The following is a 19,137-nucleotide window of genomic DNA, read 5'->3' on the forward strand; positions in this document are numbered from 1 at the left end:
GTAACATTTTTGATTGGCCGTTCCTTTCCGTTTAAATTGGCTCTTTTTTTCTGGACTAAAACATGTTCTGTAGTTAAACTTTTTTTGCTAAAAATGTTTCTAAGGAAAGATTTCGTTCTCTTACCCGGAGCTTTCTTGGTGACTTGACGACATTTTATTGTAGAGGACTGCTGCAAGGATTTAGTAATCTGCTGTCTTTGACGTTTTGTAGCCTTTCGGCTTCTTTCCTTAGACGGCATTGTCTAATTTTGAAATGATCTGCAGTTGAATCTGTGGTAAAATATAATAAAAAATGTTATTAACCACTATTACCAAACAGTAAATCAATCACAGTCATCAAAAAATTAACATACTAGTTCTCAATTCTACATACAATAATTTTTAGTGCATTACCAAAATTGAAACTCACAAATAGTAGCAAAGAAATGGAATGCTTCTACATTTGACCCGTGCTCTTTTATATGTGAATCTGAACTAATTTTATATGCATATTTTACTATTTTATTAAAGACACTTCACACAATCTGTTTTTAAAGTTGTATTTAATTTTAAATGAAACGGTTTACATGGTTACTTTTCATTTCGAGTAACTTAAATTTATTTTTATAAGTCTTTATAGGTTAATAGGCTCGAGCAGGTCAGCTGCCCACCCTATGTCATACAATTCTGACAAATCAGCATCCTCATCAACTTCTTCATCATCCACAGGATATAAATCATCCAAGGGATCTACTTCCACTGACGTTTCAATCACAAGTTCAATGATAAGATCGAGATCAACAGATTGCTCATTATCACTCATGCTTGATGTTGTCGTTATCTTTAAAAAAAGAGAACAACAATGAGATGTTGCAGACTAAGACACACATCTCAGAGACTATAATAGTAAAATTGTTTAACAAGAGTAACATTTTGCAGATATTATTTAACCATGTCCAGCGATGCTGAGGAGTTGAGGCCTATGTCCAAATTTTCAGTGAACAGGACTCATCTCTTCTTAACCTTGGATAAGCCTCACCAACACTGTGTCCCCTGCTAATACTTAAGTTTAAAGGAGCAGATTTATGTTAACTGGCGCATCCCCAGGAATGCACCAGTTAACGTACACCACTGCTCTGCCACCAATGATGTGCCACATTTACAATGCAGAGCACCATTGAGCAAAAACAGCACAGATGCGTCACACATCTGTTCCACAAAAACGGCGCATTGCAGGAATCACGTCATAAGCGCAACATATCTACTGCAATGCACAGGGGCAAGCCACACATTGCATGGTGCATCACTCCTTATGCCTGTTTCAAACAGGCGTAAGGATTTGATTCAGCAATGCCATAAAGCTGACTCAGTAAAATCTTCTTAATTTTACTGTGTTAGTTTTACACGGTTTTCATCCAAATGACTGCCCACCCTGCAACAAAACGCCCACATGAAACCTGACATAGGTTCATGTGGCACAGGACTTTACAACATGACACATCTGCCTAGATGCATCAAGTTGTAAATATGTCGCAACATAGCGCATCTTTTGCTCATATTCTCCATGCCCCCTACACAGTCCTAAATGTATACAGTTTACACTGACGGTATCTTGTTGCAGATGAAGTGAGGCCTATCTTGCAATATGGTGCATCTTTTGCACTGCTGCTGCGTCACAAAAGTGACGCAACAGCGGCACAAAAGAGGCGCACGGCCATCATAAATCTGCCCCTAACTTTTTAAATGATTGATTCAAGATGACGATAAGGTGTGGCCGATCCAGAGGTTTGTTTGAGGTGAGGCCTACTCAGGGTTGCAGATGAAATTTAGGCTTATTGATGAGTACAGAGGAGATAATACATGTGCAGGCCTACCAATGAAGTGAGTCATGTCCATTGCACTCTTGAACAAAGGCCAGACCTCCTCTATCTTCCTGGACAGGCCTAAACCTTATCTGCACAATGTGATTCGTAATGTTAGGAAACACAGGTGATGTCATTGAAAAACGTGCAAATATTTTTGCTCAATTCACAATCACATCACCTGTGTTTCCTCAGCTTAGTTATCTCATTGTGCAGATGTAGTCTAGCATATCCAAGAGTACGCAGAAGATGAGGACTGTATACAACAGAGCAATGTACATTACTCACCTCCCTTGACACTTACAGAAGCCTCAGTTTAATATTTCTCAGTTCAATATTTATTTAAAGAAGCAGACACCAATATCACCTTCTCATAAATGTGAAAAGTGTTTTACAAAAAAAAAAAAAAAAAATTCTGGTCATAATTTGAAAACACAACACAGGTCCTATGTAGAAGCACACCCTATCAGTACTTAAATTTGCCAAGCACACATGGGGGCGTATTTACAAGGACCTTGCACCACGGGGAAATGACTTAAATTAAAATGGGGAAAATAACGTCAAAGTGACTCAGAGGTCTTGTAAATATGCCCCAAGCAGCCTATGAAACTCTAGCAGTACATATCAAGAAACTTAAATGACTTCAAGAAACGTTTTTAAACACATCAAGTAAACCAATTATTCACCCACATTCATGGGGAAGTGACTTAAAATGCCCTAACACACATGAAAGCATATTTTTAAGGCCCTTGCACCATTTTTGCGTCACTTTTAACATGGCTATGTAACTCAAAGAAACAAAGTCTAAATTTGCCAAGCACACATGGGGGCGTATTTACAAGGACCTTGCACCACGGGGAAATGACTTAAATTAAATTGGGAAAAATAACATCAGAGGGACTCAAAGGCCTTGTAAATATGCCCCAAGCAACCTATGAAACTCTACCAGTACATATCAAGAAACCTAATTGATTTCAAAAAACGTTTTTAAACACATCATGTAAAGAAATTATATACCTACATTCATGGGGAAGTGACTTAAAATGCCCTAAGACACATGAAAGCATTTTTTTAAGGCCCTTGCACCATTTCTGCGTCACTTTTAACATGGCTATGTAACTGAAAGAATCAAAATCTAAATTTGCCAAGCACACATGGGGGCGTATTTACAAGGACCTTGCACCACAAGGAAATGTCTTAAATTAAAAAGGGAAAAATAACATCAAAGGAACTCAAAGGCCTTGTAAATATGCCCCAAGCAACCTATGAAACTCTAGCAGTACATATCAAGAAACCTAATTGATTTCCAAAAACGTTTTTAAACACATCATGTAAAGTAATTATATACCTACATTTATGGGGAAGTGACTTAAAATGCCCTAAGACACATGAAAGCGTTTTTTTAAGGCCCTTGCACCATTTTTGCGTCACTTTTAACATGTCTATGTAACTCAAAGAATCAAAATCTAAATTTGCCAAGCACACATGGGGGCGTATTTACAAGGACCTTGCACCACAAGGAAGTGTCTTAAATTAAAATGGGAAAAATAACATCAAAGGAACTCAAAGGCCTTGTAAATATGCCCCAAGCAAGCTATGAAACTCTAGCAGTACATATCAAGAAACCTAATTGATTTCCAAAAACGTTTTTAAACACATCATGTAAAGTAATTATATACCTACATTCATGGGGAAGTGACTTAAAATGCCCTAAGACACATGAAAGCGTTTTTTTAAGGCCCTTGCACCATTTTTGCGTCACTTTTAACATGTCTATGTAACTCAAAGAATCAAAATCTAAATTTGCCAAGCACACATGGGGGCGTATTTACAAGGACCTTGCCCCACAAGGAAATGTCTTAAATTAAAATGGGAAAAATAACATCAAAGGAACTCAAAGGCCTTGTAAATATGCCCCAAGCAACCTATAAAACTCTAGCAGTACATATCAAGAAACCTAATTGATTTCAAAAAACGTTTTTAAACACATCATGTAAAGTAATTATATACCTACATTCATGGGGAAGTGACTTAAAATGCCCTAAGACACATGAAAGCGTTTTTTTAAGGCCCTTGCACCATTTTTGCGTCACTTTTAACATGCCTATGTAACATGGCTATGTAACTCAAAGAAACGAAATCTATTTGTAAAACACTTGACACAAAGCAACATTTTAAATACACAACTTTCTTCATAATTTTCTCCTTAAACCATACTATTATCTATTTAAATTAAATGAATCTTTTCTCACCTTAGCAAATACTTTTTGAGTTTCAAAACAGACTCAGACACACACCAATTTGTCTTCAGTAGAGAAAAGGGTATGCACTCCAGAGGCTGCAGCCAAAAAAAGCACAGAAATGCTGTAATTCATCACACATATCTCTCATGTCACCCAATCAAAACTCGTCCCTCACTTTTTTCAAATCAACACCCTTCCCCCCTCTGCTCTTTCTGCCTTTTTTGCATAGCAACCACCTCCTGAAAGACCTCTCATGTTTGCAACGTCACACAACAATGTTTCAATTGAACTCTGAACTCTCAGTACACCTGCGTATCCAGTGCAATCTTTCATAAAATTATTTTTTCTTGACCATTCAAATTACATCTTTCAAAGAACTCATCCATGCACCCTAACTTTCTGTTTCCAGCAATCAAAATCCACCAATCACTGCTACTGATTCATTAGCACAGAAACTCCACAGTTTTTTTCATTACATACTCCTACTGTTTCAACTGCCATTTCATTACCACACTTCATCTGACTGCAGCAGAACCTCCTCTCACTATGTTTTCTGTCTGGATTGTTGGACATAGTTACATCCATTGGGCTCAAAGTTATGCTGATAACAGAAATTTACACAACCTCAATTTACAAAATGTGGAAATCAAGTGGATTGGCCACAGAGGATTAAGATGTCACCAATTGATACCATTGGTGAAAACCTTTTTGCATTTGCCAAAACCTGACCTGTTAATTGTACACTGTGGAGGAAATGACTTGGGCACTTTGACTGGGGTAGGTCTGGAAATGCTTTTAAAGGACACCTTTGAGCAATTGATGGCACTTTTTCCTCAAACTGCCTTGGTATATTCCAATATATGCCAAAGACAGAAATGGAGGTGGTCCAACGAATTTTTTCCACAAATTGAGAAATCGAGGAAGCATGTAAATAAGTCTGTTTCAGCTTACATGAGAGACCATGGAATGGGCTGCATCTACAACAATAACTTGCGTTACTACATGCAAGATATCTACAGAGGAGATTGAGTTCACTTCTCAGATGAGGGGAACAGAGTTTTCATCCTGAATTTCAGACTATGTATTGGTACCTACTTATAAGTACCTAAATCTACCACAGACCCAAAAGCTCTTCTCAGAGCTAACCTAACTATGATCAATATAAACAAATTTTAAATGTAACTTTTTTTTTACTAATTTTCACAATTTACGCTTTCCGGAGCGCTACCCGGTACGCGCACCGGACGCTAACCACGCGAAAATTTTAAAAAAATTTGGGTTTTTTCGCACATATGGGCCTCCTCAGCCACCCTCAGAAAACCTAGGGGGTCAGGATACGTCTACCGTGCCCTCTTCTATCCATTCTGAACATTATTTGCCCTCCATCTTGTATTTCAATTTTACCGAAACACAAAATGGAGGACTCCCGTAACGCTGCCGGTTCGCGTACCGGGGCGCGCACTGGGAAGCACTCGCTCAAAAAAGGTGGGAAAGTAATTTACAGAAAAACCACTGGAGACACTTTCACCAAATATAGATTAGCTCATAGACTATTGTAATGCTTTGTTTCTAGGGGCCCAGGAGAGAGTGCTAACAAAAATGCAGTCTATACAGAACGCGGCCGCCAGGCTCCTAGGGCGAATCCCCAAATTCCATCCGGTCTCACCCACCATGAAATAACTCCATTGGCTTCCGGTGAGGAAGAGGATTAAGTTTAAAACCTTGTGCCTGGTATACAAGGCTTTACACAACGCTGCCCCAGCATTCTTCACCCAGAACCTTACTCCCTACTGTCCATCTAGAGCACTGCGCTCTTCCAGCTCCCTGGACCTGGTGATCCCCCGAACTAAATCTGTCAACTGGGGTGACAGAAGATTCCTTATGGCTGCTCCAAAACTTTGGAACACACTGCCTCATTCGATCAAGACCAGCACGTCCCTCTGGTCTTTCCGAAAAAACCTCAAAACTTGGCTTTTTAATCAATGATCTGCCAGTCCCCTTGTTGGCCAAACATTGCAGTTACTTAGCGCCGAGATGCCCATGGGCCTTCGTTTCGCGCTTTACAAATGTTTAAAATAAATAAATAAATAAATACTACATACCAATCCCTACCATTTTCACAAATTTGATTGGAATTCCATTTAACCATTTAGCCTGTAGATCTCTCTAAATACCCTGAGGTAAATTACTTCACAAAACACATCTGAAGTGTTGGAATTGACAACCAATAAAAATGTTACTTTCATTTTCTACTTTTTTTACCTGACATTTGATTGGTTATGTACCTGAATATATATAAAGAAAGAGAAAGAAACACAGCCATTTTGACTACTACTTCCTGAAGTACATTGCAAGAGCATTTTCACTGACAACTTAAACTTGTTTTTAAAAGGTAAGATGTTATTTTGAAAACTAAAGTATATTGTGCACTTTAAGTTAATATGGAAAACTGTTTCTGATAGTTATATACTATCCCTCTGTAATAGTTATAGATTTAGATAGACTTTTCTGTTATAGTTATGGATGGATTTAGGCTTGTCTTGTATAATTATGAATTTACTAAGGTTTCATCACATACACATTTTTATATTTCTACTACTAGTCTGATACTATACACTGCCCAAAGATAAATTCACTGTTAAATTAATCCCAACAGTGCCCTATCTCTACTGATATATATTTTTTTTTATGCATATTTCAGGCAAAATGGAAGGAGAACAAAAAGTGTCATTTGAAATTGTCCTTGAAGAGACCAATCAAGAAAACATTGAACGAAATGACATTGAATTCATGGATGAATAACAGGACCATGAACTACTACAATGTGTACAATCTGTAGATTTCCTCCTTCAAAATGAGGACATGTTGCAAGTTATGTTCACTCAAAATAAGGACATTTCGGACACTCAAATGTTGGAAGTTATGTTCACTGAAAATGACGACATTTCGGACAGTCAAATGTTAGATGTTCTATTAAATTTTGAAAAACCATCACAAAAAAAAAAAAAACAACAAAACGAACAATTAATAAACATACAATATTTGAAAAGTCTATCATTCTTTTTTCCTCATAATACGCTCCCCGGATCGCTTCCCGGTGCGCGTACCGGGCGCTCCCCACGCAAAAAAAACGAAAACATTTATTTTTTATTTTTTGCCCCGCGGGGCCCTTTTAAAGCCTCCACATCAAACCTAGGGGGTCAGGGAGGATCTACTATGCCCCCTTATTTTCATTTCCCCCTTTGTTTTGGCCTCCTCTTGTCTCTCGATCCTACCGAGAGCCAAGATGGCGGCCGCTCCGGACTGTTTAGAATGTTGACAGACACCGGAGAGCCAATCAGCTTCGCTTCGCGAAGTTCCGTTACGCGTCAGGTACGCGAACCGGGGCGCTGACCGGAGCGCTGTTACAGATATATATATTTTTTGGACGTTAATTTATCAAAATCCACTGGAGCACATATATTGAGACCTAGCAAAGGCACATCGGGCTAACAGTCCCTACAATTTTGCCAAGTTTCATGCAAATCCATTCTGCCGTTCGGGCTAAAAGTGAGGCCAACCGCCCTATGGAAATTAACATGGGAAAAACGCGTTTTGGGACCCCCCTTTTTTCTCGGCCCCCCCTTGACGAAACCCCCCCAAATTTTTAGGGGCTGCTCAGAAACAAAATGTTCCATTTTCCTGAACATTTCAGACAATTCCGTCCACAAACGCCAAAGTTATTAGACATAGAATTTTCAAAAATCCCATAGGAAAAAAATCCTAACTATATATACCTACTGGTGACCGCCAGTAGGTAATATATATATATTATATATATATATATATCCACGTAGATGCTGGTGCTCTTAGTCTAGCGCGGTGCGTTTCCCAATCGACAGGGCCAGTTGACAAAGTCCAACTAAAGGTTGGAAATGGAAATGAAAATGAAAAGCACTCAGAATTATAAAGGTTACATCGGATTTATTTTACCAAGCTTCTCGCAAATGCCCAACACGTTTCACCTTACACCGAAGGCTTGATCACGGGATGTTGAGCCTTAACAATGAGCCTTCTTTTATGTTTGTGCACAGTGATTAAACCATATGTATGCCAATGCATTCTGGTAAATGCAGTTTTTCACATTTTTTACAATTTCCCCCAAAAAATTCAAAGTGCTCCATGTGTTACCAAAACAACTCGAAAGGAGATGATGTGCATTATCCTGGATAGCAATGATTTCATTTTAGTGTCATTAATCATTGTCTCTTTTTTTACAGTCTCTGGTGAGATGTATCGTTTGCAATCACAGTTGTGTCACAGCTTCTTGTGGTTTATTTAGGAACAAAACAAGGTTTTCCTTTTTTATATATGTATGATGGTGAACATTTTGTGAGTATGTGTTATGTTTGCTTTTGCAACTCAGTCCTCAATTTTTGTCATCTTTTTTACGGTGGTGTACATTTTGACTCTCTAGTGAGTTTGAGTAGTTTTGCTTTTGCAGCTCAGTCCTCCATCTGTGATGTTTTTACGGTGTGTATTTGCAAGTGGACATATAATTCTTCATTCTGGTTTAGGCCTCGCGGGTCTAAGGTCCTGAATGTGATGATAAGTTTTGATTCCTTTTACCTGAAATTTCTCGTTCGATTTCCTCCTCTTTCTGATTCAGGTATTTTTTCGACGGCACAATATCGTAATGTTTCCCAATTGTTGTCATGACATTTATCCATGTGTTTAGCAATGGCGTTCGTTCGATCTCTGTGTGTGGTGGCTCTGGCATGTTCTAGAATTCTTTTTTTCACCTCAAATATGGTGCTGCCAAGGTATCTCTTTTCACAGGGACATGTGACCATGTAGATTACGTGTGTGCTTTTGCATGTGAGATGTTGGCGTATCTTCCATTTCTGCCCTTTATGTATCTCAATTTCCTTTGTTGCAGTTGCAATTCTGCAAACTTTGCACTGCCTGCATGGCCAAAATCCCTCTCTTTGTAGCCAGGTGTTTTTTGGGTAGTCTTTGAAGTGGCTGTGCACTAACTGGTCACCAATGTTTTTGGCTTTTCGATAGGTGATTTGTGGATGGTCTCCAATTAATTTTGCCAAGGGTTGATCCGATTTTAGAATTCCCCAATTTTTCCGAATTATTTTTGTGAGTTGTTGGTTTTCTGCATTATATGTAGTAATTAATCTGACTGTGTTATCTTTTTTTTTGACCATTTGTTATGCAGAATTTCTTTGCGGTCTTGGTCTGTTACTTTCTTGAGACATTTTTCCACAACTTTTGCCTGATATTTTCTTTTGAGGAATCTCTCTGTGGCTCTCTGTTTTTTTTGAAATTCTAGCTCATTTGAGCAGTTCCTTTTTAATCGCAAAAACTCCCCGTAGGGGATGCTCGACTTGAGTTTTTCATTGTGGAAACTCTGTCCATGTAGGGTTGCGTTGGTTGCAGTTTTTTTGCGATGCAGTGTTGTTTCCAGAGAATTTTTGTCGATGTAAATTTGTGTGTCTAAAAACACAACTCTTTCTGAGCTAATTTTAAAAGTGAATTTAAGATTCAATGAGATGTTATTTAATTTTCGAAGTATCGTTCAAATTCCACTTGTGTGCCGTTCCAGATGATTAGTAAATCGTCTATAAACCTTAGCCAGAGTATGGTTTTTTGTTTCCACTCATAGTTTTCTGTATTCCATGCTTCAGTTTGTTTGAACCATCCCATTGTGAGCTTCACATAGTTTGGGGAAAATGAGAATCCCATCGCACATCCTCGAATTTGTTTGCAAATTTGCTTGTTGAATAAGAAGATATTGTAATTGAGGCACAGTGAGATCATTTCGTTTAATATTTTGTTACGTTCTCTATATTGGATGTTTCTTTTCCCCAGGTAGTATTTACAAGCATTGATGCCAATCTGGTGTTCAATGTTTGTATACAGTGAGATCACGTCCATGGTGATCAATTTGTAGGACGGTTGTCAGACAACATATTCCAATTTCCTCAGAAGGTCTGTAGTATCCTTCAGATAGGATGTGAGGTTTTTGACTAGTGGAGCAAGGAATTGGTCTATATAGTTTGAGATTCCTTCTAGTAGTGAGTTATTGGCGGAAACTATAGGCCTACCTGGTGGTCTTTCTTGGCTTTTATGGATCTCAATTTGCGATTTCTATAGTGTAGATAACACAAATTCTGACTGGTTTTGGCCCTTTGTACATCTGATAAGGCCATTTAGCATTCTGAAAAAGGGATTCAGACAGTTAAGAAATACTAAATGGCTTTGTTTTCTATTTTTTAAATACTTATTACACATATACGCCTTCAATTAAAGTACATACACAAACTAGGCATACCCGTAGTTCTGAGTTTGGAACTATGGCGTATCGGATCTCATTGCATGCCGCTGACAAGATTTTCAGCATATCAGGGTGCACATATTTCTTTTCAGGAGACACCTCATACACAACTTTTAACAGTTTATACACCTTGTACAGGTCTAACAAACAACATATTTACCAGATTGTTCTTGTTATGTATGAGTTGCATAGGCACTCATGTACAGCCTGTTTAGGATCCTTCATTTTAAATAAAGTTCCATAACAAAGGCTTACACGTGCTAGTACAGTAACTGCAGCAAAACATTTAATAGGAAATACTGCCTCAATGTAGACATGGAGTTTCCTTTTCACAATCGCTGCTCCAAAAAGGCACAGACACAATTCCTGCAACCCTTGTTGTTTTGGCATGTGGAACTTTCAGTCTGTTTTTAACACCAGAGACAGTAAAAATGTTAGTTGTTAACTTTTGCCCACTGTCTTTCTGCCCTCGTTCTTTCTGGGGATGTTCTATACTGTTAAAAAGAAGAAAGAGAGACAACCAATTAGTTTAAAATAAAATGCACCAATAGGCACGTTGACTTTCGATAATGTTGTTACTAACCTCCGCATTTTCACAGAACTCTGCTGTAGCTTCAAAATCTTAAGATTTGCAGAGGTCCATTGAGGTCCATTGAGGCTCCACTGGCTATGGATCTTGTACCACGCTGTTGCACGATGACCGACTCGGAACTGCTTCCTCCAAAAACCCATGGATTCATATACGGGTGAGATAAGAAGAACTACAGATTCTTCACCATTTTCCTTGTCAAAGAAATTGCTGCCAGTATGACAGACACAAATACTCAAGACCTCACTGTCGCTCGTGTTGAGTTTAATCAGCGACATCAGTCAAAGCCAATCCTGAGTGTTTCCATCCAATAGTACAGGTCGTTGTGAAAACCAGTAAAGTCTCAGCCCATATCTTTAGCAGTTTCCTGTTGAGCAATTTTGTCCAACACCGCAGGTGTTATGCTACAATATTATCCATGAATAGTGGCCTGTCCACCCACCAAAGGGGTCCTTTTGATGAGTAGGCTGTTTTTTTTCAATGGATAAGGTGCTCTTTCTGTATGCCAGCTCCTGTTCGCTGTATGTGGCACTTAAGAATGCCTTAAATGTATTCTGGAATTTCACAACGTGGACACTCTTGCATTTGATTGATTTTACCCCTGTAGAAATGGTATTTGAATTTTCTTACTACTGGGCCTACAGTTTCCACCCCCCACACCCCCTCCCCCCGCGTGTAGCTGTACTTTAAATGTGATGTACACTGTAGATGTTAAAGGATGTCCTAAAAGCTGCTATTTTTATGAATTAAGACTATTGATATATTGTTTAGACAATTGTTTTTGTGCATCGTTCTTCATGCATTGTGTGTCTTTGTGCTATTAGTTGTTTTTAACATGCATAATTTGTACTAATCAAAACATATCCATGCTTACGTGACCCATGGAAGTTTGTGGATTAAGGTGAAAAGAATGACGTAACAAATAAATGCTTGAAGTCCATATTAATTGAATTCATGGTCTTCAGTCTTTAAAATTGTTTTAAGAGCATTTGAATGTGACGGCAAGGACACCTCTGGTGTTTCATCCTCCTTTTCCCTCACTGCCATAGATAATGTCTCTTTTTTAATGATTTATATATTTGTGTCATTCAAGATAGAACCATGAATGCCAAGGGATCAGAATCATGATTGTGTTGTCCTTTAAAACCCTTTTCAGTTTGTGCAAAGGTGGATTTGGTACTTCTGATATTTGTTTTTTGTGCCTGTGGTTACTAATTGGTAAAGCTGATGTCATGGCTGCCTTTTTTTGCCCTAGTATCCTCCTACAGTCCACAAGATTTCAATATCTGTAGCAAAGTCAGAAGGACTGCTTGCAGTATTCATTATTATTTTTGCATAATGTGCGTTTGTGTGCACCCAAATGTCTCTGAGTCCTATAGAGTAGTAATTTGTATCTAGATCATTCTCCTTCTTTTTGGCCAGTTTTAGGTTGAAATTCGAGGTTACATTTCGTCTCTACATCTACCCCTGAATCATTTAAAAGATTGTGTGCAGTTTTCTGTGACGCTGACTGACTTTTCACCATAACACAATCTTGATAATTCTGTGCCTGAAAGAGGTGTTGTGAGGACAGTTGATGGTGCAGGTGGTGTGCATAAGTGAATAAAGATGAACTGCATGGTAAGTGAGTGAAGGTGGGAATGTGGTAAGAGACTTGTCTTGCATTTATCATGCCTTGCTGTGTTTCAGTGATAAACTCCTGAGTTTTTCATCCTTATGAACCAATGCCACATATTTCTCTTGTTTACCTGTTCATTTGTATCTCTCTCATGCCCTTGTTGATTTATCCCTAAAGCATAAGCGTTCATTTGGCATTTTACTTCAGCCAAAATTATTTGGGTACGTGCCATCTGTGAAACTGTAAATTGATGCTTCTTGGAATATCTAAATTACTTTTTTGAAAGTATTGTTGAATGTTCTCAGAATCCATTTCCTCTGGCCTTCAAGTTGCATCAGCACACTGGGAACTTGGCTGGTGAAGACATTTTGCAGTCATGGGAGATAGCTGTAGGGGAGTGGTCATTGTGCAGTAGGACATCCCACCTTCTGCCTCCTCCTACAGTTGCATTGCAGGTTCTTTAAAAGAAGAGAATCTGCACAAGGTGGTGTGCACTGTGCAGAGGGATCCTTCGAGCACAGACTGAAGAACCTGCATTTGGTGTGACCTCTTCAGACACTAGGTAAGGAACAAGAAATGTGCAGGAATTCAAACCAGCGCCCCTGCTGCAAATACTAAAACAGGTTAATACCTGAGGCAATGGACTGGCCCTGACTGAGTAAACAAAGCAAACCGGGGGCAGGCCTGACTCTTATATTGTGGTTTATTGACCGTCCCTTCTGATTGTTCATGATAAACATTTAATTTCAAAATAGAGAAAAAGTTTTAGCTGTGCTGTTCTTAGGGGAGCCAGGTAGCAAATCCACAAATTATAGTACTTTGAGCAATTGCATACTAAGTTCACAGTGGCTTTAAACTAACTCACATTCGGACGTGACAATTAAAATAATTAATTTCCACCTGTGCTATTTTCTCCCATATCCAGGGATTTCGAGGTGTGGAAATGTGCACTTGAATGCACGTTTTTCTAGTGTTTATCCCCACCAAGAATAATATTTTTCCATGTAGAGATAACACCATGAAAAAGTAAGATTTTGTCTACTCCACCAGTTCTGGGGGTATTTTCACATTTGCATTTATGTTGATAACCTGCAGTTGCACTACATATGGATTGAGACTAAGTGAATGTCATAGTCAGTGACTGAACAAGTAATTATTTGGGCATGTATGTGGAATTGACATAGCAGGGACCTAGCCAGACAGCAGAAGAGAGTTTCATGGTGACATGCAAAGATACAAAGAGTGATTAATAGAGTGTACTGTTACTGCCTCATGATTTTGTGCTATTCAATGGAGTTGGCTGCTCGTGGTGATTGGATGCAGGGCCTGGCCCCTCCCTCGTAATGCATTGCTTTTGATCTCACACCTTAGTCATAGCATGTTCTAAGACATCATTGAAAGCATCACTGATTATCCCTCTACCCACATTTATCATCCAGAAAAGAGGTGCATACTCATATGACATTGTGGAGGAGGGTTAGTGGAGAGGTAAGGTCATCTTCATACCCTACTATGTACATCAAATGTTCTGGGGAAAACTGTCAGCAAAGAGGCCAGTTCCCCACACACTCTACATACACGTGTTATCTAAGACAGAGGCATCAGCAAAGAAGCCATCCCTCTACATGCCCCGCTCCGCACACCTGTTATCTGAGAGAGAGGTTAAAAGGAGAGTCCAGCCCCTCTGCAGCCCCTCTGCACGTACTACTATGTGCAGCAATTATTTGTGAGAGAGTTCTCAAGGTAAAACTAGTCCTGCCCCATGCACTACTATGCACACCCTTCATCTGGGAGGCAGGATCTTAAAGAGAGGCTAGTCCATCCCCAAAACCTGCTACTAATATTCAGAGGGCCAGTCCTACCTTAAACTCTTCTATGCACACCCGTCAACAGAGGGAGAAGAGAGTGCACTTACTCCCCACAGCCTGCTATGCACTTCTGTCATGCTGAAGTAGGTCTCAGAAAAAAATCCAGTCCCTACGCTTAACCTACTCTGTGCTCTTTTCATCCAAGAGTGAAGTGTCAGCATGTAGAGGGTTGGCTGAAAGGCCTTTGGCGCTGTGTGTCAGGGGAGTTGCATTTACACATAATAATTAAATATTGCTTTACTTGGAAATTCACTGAAATAAACAAAGGTTGAAGTAACGTTATAATTAGCTGAATACGTCAGTGACAACATTAATGTTTTGACACAGAAATTCACCAATTATATTTAGCAGCGCTAGCTGTAACTTGCATCCTGACATGCACTGCTTATGACTTCAAATATAACATCACTCATAGCATGCTGTATGACATAATTTCTGATATAATTGATATCATCTCAAATTACATAATTGATGTCATCACTGATGACTTCATCCAATGAGTTTTATAGTTTGTTTTTATAGATTATATAGTGACAAGTGAGTACCAAATGTATTTTCTGCCGATATTAGTAGAGCCTGGGAACAGTAATGGGTGTAAGTATTTGCAAAACACATCTGCTCCTAATGCACCAAAGGTGTAAAGAAGTATGGACCATGTTATATATATTTATAATTAAGAGTAACTCTATGAGCAGGTGATAGTGGACTTGTATTCATTATGTTCCAAGCATGTGTTTTAGTACTGCAGAAAAAGTATGCCATAAGAGATAGATTCAATGTAGTCAAGCTTACTTTTATAAGCAAACACAAGAAGATGATGGAAGAATTACTGAAACCTTTCAAATACTCACCCCCAGTCAAGCGATCTAGGTTAAATCCATTGTTAATTTGCTCAACATCCATTCCCAGTTGGACAAAGCCATATGCAAATCAGTCTTGATCCTGCTCCCCATGGGAACAGTTCAGCCCAAACTGCCAAGTCAAATTCTCCCTGGAACAGAAACAAGCATCATGGGACCATTTTTGGGCTATGCGCCAAAATACCAAGCCTGGTCCACCCTAGATGGGAAACAGGCATCCTGGGACTGGTTATCAGCCAGGCTAGGATGAATCTAGTGGCACAGCGAGCAAGGTACCCACGTCTGGGCATATCCTTGGCCACTTATGGTGAACATTGCAAACACAACGAGGTGATGGATGGTGTGCTGAAATGCTTCAAACACTCATCCCCAGTCAAAACATCTGGGTTAAATCCTGAATGCTGTTGCTCACCATGCTACCCCCGTTTGGACCCAGCCATATGCAAATCAATTGTTCCCCTGCTCCCCATGGGAACAGACCTGCCCAAACTGCCAAGTCAGGTTCTTCCTGGAACAGATACAAGCATCATGGGACCAATTTCGGACTATTGTGCCTCATCAGCATTGCTAGCTTGAATCCAGTGGCACAGCGAGCAAGGGACACATGCCTGGGCATACCCTTGGCCATTGAGGGTGAACATAGCAAACACAAAAAGAGGATGGATAGAGTGCTGAATGTTTTTAAACACTCACCCCAGTCAAGATATCTGAGTTAAATCCATTGTTATTTTTCTCACCATGCCTCCCCAGTTTGGACCCAGCCATATGAAAATCAGTCTTTAACCTGCTCCCCTTGGGAATAATCTAACCCAAACTGCCAAGCCACGTCCTCTCTGGACCAGAAACAAGCATATTGGGACTAATTATGGGGTATCAACCCTCATCAGTCAGGCTACTTTGAATACAGTGGCACATCAAGCCCACAGATCTGCATTCATTGGCCACTTAGAGGGAACATAACAAACTCAACAAGATGATGGATGGAGTGCTGAGATTTCAAACACTCACCCCTAGTCAGGAGATCTGGGTTAAACAAATGGTTCTTTTGCTCACCATGCACCCCACGTTGAACTCAGTCATATGCAAATCAGCATTGACCCTGGTTCTCATTGGAACAGTCCAGTCCAAACTGTGAAGCCAGGTCCTCCCTGGAACAGATACAAGCATCCTGTGACCAGTTTTGGGGTATTACCCCCTCATCAGCCAGGCTAGCTTGAATCAAGTGGAAACACAAGGAAATGATGGACGGAGAACTGAAACTTTTCAAACACTCACTCTCAGTCACAGATCTGCGTTGAATCCACCATCGTTCTTTAGTTCACTTTACTACCCTAGTTCGGACCCAGTCATATCAAAATCAGTCTTGACCCTGTTCCTCGTGCGAATGGTCCAGTTCGAATTGCCGAGTTAGGTCTTTCCTGGCCGAAACAGGCATTCTGGGACTGGTTTTGGGGTAACACTCTTCATCAGCCAGGCTAGTTTGAATCCGGTGGTAAAGTGAGCAAGGAACCCACATCTGGAAATACCCTGCCAACTTAGGGCAAACAAAGCAAACACAGCAAAGATTACAGGGACATTATAGTTTCGAAATGGAATAAAAATACCTTCGAAATTGACAGACAAAATAATGGTTACAGGGATGTTATAGTTAGGCTCAGGTTTCACTCCTACAAAAACAGTGAAATTCAGCAGTTATAGTTAGTTAAGCTAATGAAACCTTGTGCCCCCATATTGCACTGCTTATGAGGTGCACATATTATTTCACTCATGACATTGGTCAGTAAAATCACTATTGATATCAACCATGACATGTCAAATGAATCACTGATGATATCATCCAGTGACTGTGAGAGTTTTAAAAAAAGTTTATAAGTGTTAAATATATTTACCAAGGTGTATTGGTGAATCAGTGGGTGTATGAGTGCCTCTAAGGATGTTACAGTGGGTACATGACTGACTGTATACGTGAATGATTAGGTGTCTCAGTGAACATTTGAAAGAGTGGCTGGTTGTGTGAATATTTGTATCAGTTTGTCAATGATGTCTAAGTGGCTGTAAGGGTGTGTGAGTGGGTACATGAGTGGCTGTATAGGTGAGTTATTGGTTGTCTGAGTACCTGTTCAGGTATCTGAGTGTCTGTGTGGGTGAGAGGTTGTGTGACTGCCTATATGGAATAGTGAGTACGTGAGTCAGTGACTTCATTGGTTAATGAGTGTGTGTGAGGTGATTATGCCGAGTTGTACAAAAAGGGGTAGTGGCCCCCTATCACCTCTCAGGAATCCTGGTGAATGGGACTTACTGGGGTATCAGGAGGACCTGTTAGCCCCTAAGCACCCTCAGCTGCCAATGTGACTTCTTCTCCTAACATTCAGAATGCCAGGAAGTGGGATGCCAAAGTGCTGCAGAAAGGGTCAAGGATTTTTAGAATGGGGATCTCAAAGCAATTTGTCTGTTTTCCTGATCACTTGACAGAGGGCAGAGAAATAGACATGCTCTGCTTTCAGCAAGTAAGTATATTTTCTGCTCTTGCTTGCTGAAAGCAGATCTGAATTTGCTATGGTTTGTCAGGAGAGATGGTCCTGCCAAATCATATCAAACTGCAATGTCCCGGCATTGGGTAAACTGGGACATTGCTAGAGTCAACCCTGGGGGGTGTCAGTCCCCAGGGCCATTTAGGGCTCTATGAAGGGGGTATGTGGCTCCCCTCGAATGTTAACTTTAGCTTTGGAGACGTGGCTGTCCCCAGAGCTGCTGTGGGGCTGAGCAGGCTGACCGCATTGTTATTAAGTGCCACATGAAGGTTGCACCTCTGGGGAAGGTAGTAGGAACTCTCCCACTTTTTTGTAAAACATGTATGCGCTGGGTGGGGGCCGTACCAAGGCAGCAAGGGAGGCCTTAGGGCCATCCCCCTGCATTTCCTTAAAAAGAACCTTGTGCCCTGGGGAGATGGTTGTCCCCAGGGGTGTGTGGGGCCAAGTGGGCCAAGATGGCCCTGATTTTCTTTTTGTATACCGGACTGGGGAAGGGTCGGGCCTGAGGCTTTTTGTAAGACTAACAGGGGGGCCCCATGAACCCTCCTCCTTCATGCCCCTGGATTTAGCTCACCTGAGGGCTTATAAAATAGAAATGTGTGTGTGTTTTTTTCTCACAATATTGCCATAAATTTGTGGATCCACTTGTAAGTCCATGGTAATATTCGAAACATGGCTTTTACCCAGCGGAGTCCCTGAGGGACCCCATCATAGTTGGGGTGTCAGGCTATTCCTATCCTGCCCACTTTTCTTATATTTTCCTTTTTTTGTGGGCCTCAGCTTCGTCTAGCTTTCTGCTAAATTTGGTGTAATTCCATTCTGCAGTTCGGGCTGTAATCGCGTTTAAAAAATAAAACATTAACATCATGAATATCAACATCAATATAAGATGGCTAAAACACATTATAGAACACAGCCAGTTGGCAGATGACCTTAAAACTTTCAACACAGCAACTTAACCAAAAAGAGTAAGTTTGCAAAAATTTCATAGAGATTTGTCAACCTGCACCAAGGTTATTGGCTAAACAAAAACTCTTTTCCTATAAATATGTATATATATATATATATATCCGAGCAACAATCCTACTGGATCGGCAATGGAAACCAACAATCCACGTGTAGGTACAGACCACAAGATAGCGCTGATTTACTTAAAAAAGAGGTTTAATGTTCGTCTGTCCCCAGCATGACGCGTTTCGGCTGTGCCACGGCAGCCTTGATCACATGACCTCAAGAACCAATGAGTGCATTAAATACTGTGT

At 40.1% G+C, this 19,137-nt stretch overlaps 1 protein-coding gene across 1 annotated transcript in view; it reads left to right on the top strand.

Moving 5' to 3' along the window:
• The first annotated feature begins 13,102 nt into the window (after positions 1–13,102).
• LOC144817796 (uncharacterized) overlaps positions 13,103–19,137 on the top strand; it is a 300,423-nt gene continuing 294,388 nt past the window's right edge. The window contains exon 1 of the mRNA XM_078674625.1: positions 13,103–13,178. The gene's annotated coding sequence lies outside the window, so the exon portion shown is untranslated. The remainder of the gene's footprint in view (positions 13,179–19,137) is intronic.

The sequence above is a fragment of the Lissotriton helveticus genome, chromosome 2_1 (genome assembly GCF_964261635.1).
Source record: "Lissotriton helveticus chromosome 2_1, aLisHel1.1, whole genome shotgun sequence".
Taxonomy (NCBI): domain Eukaryota; kingdom Metazoa; phylum Chordata; class Amphibia; order Caudata; family Salamandridae; genus Lissotriton; species Lissotriton helveticus.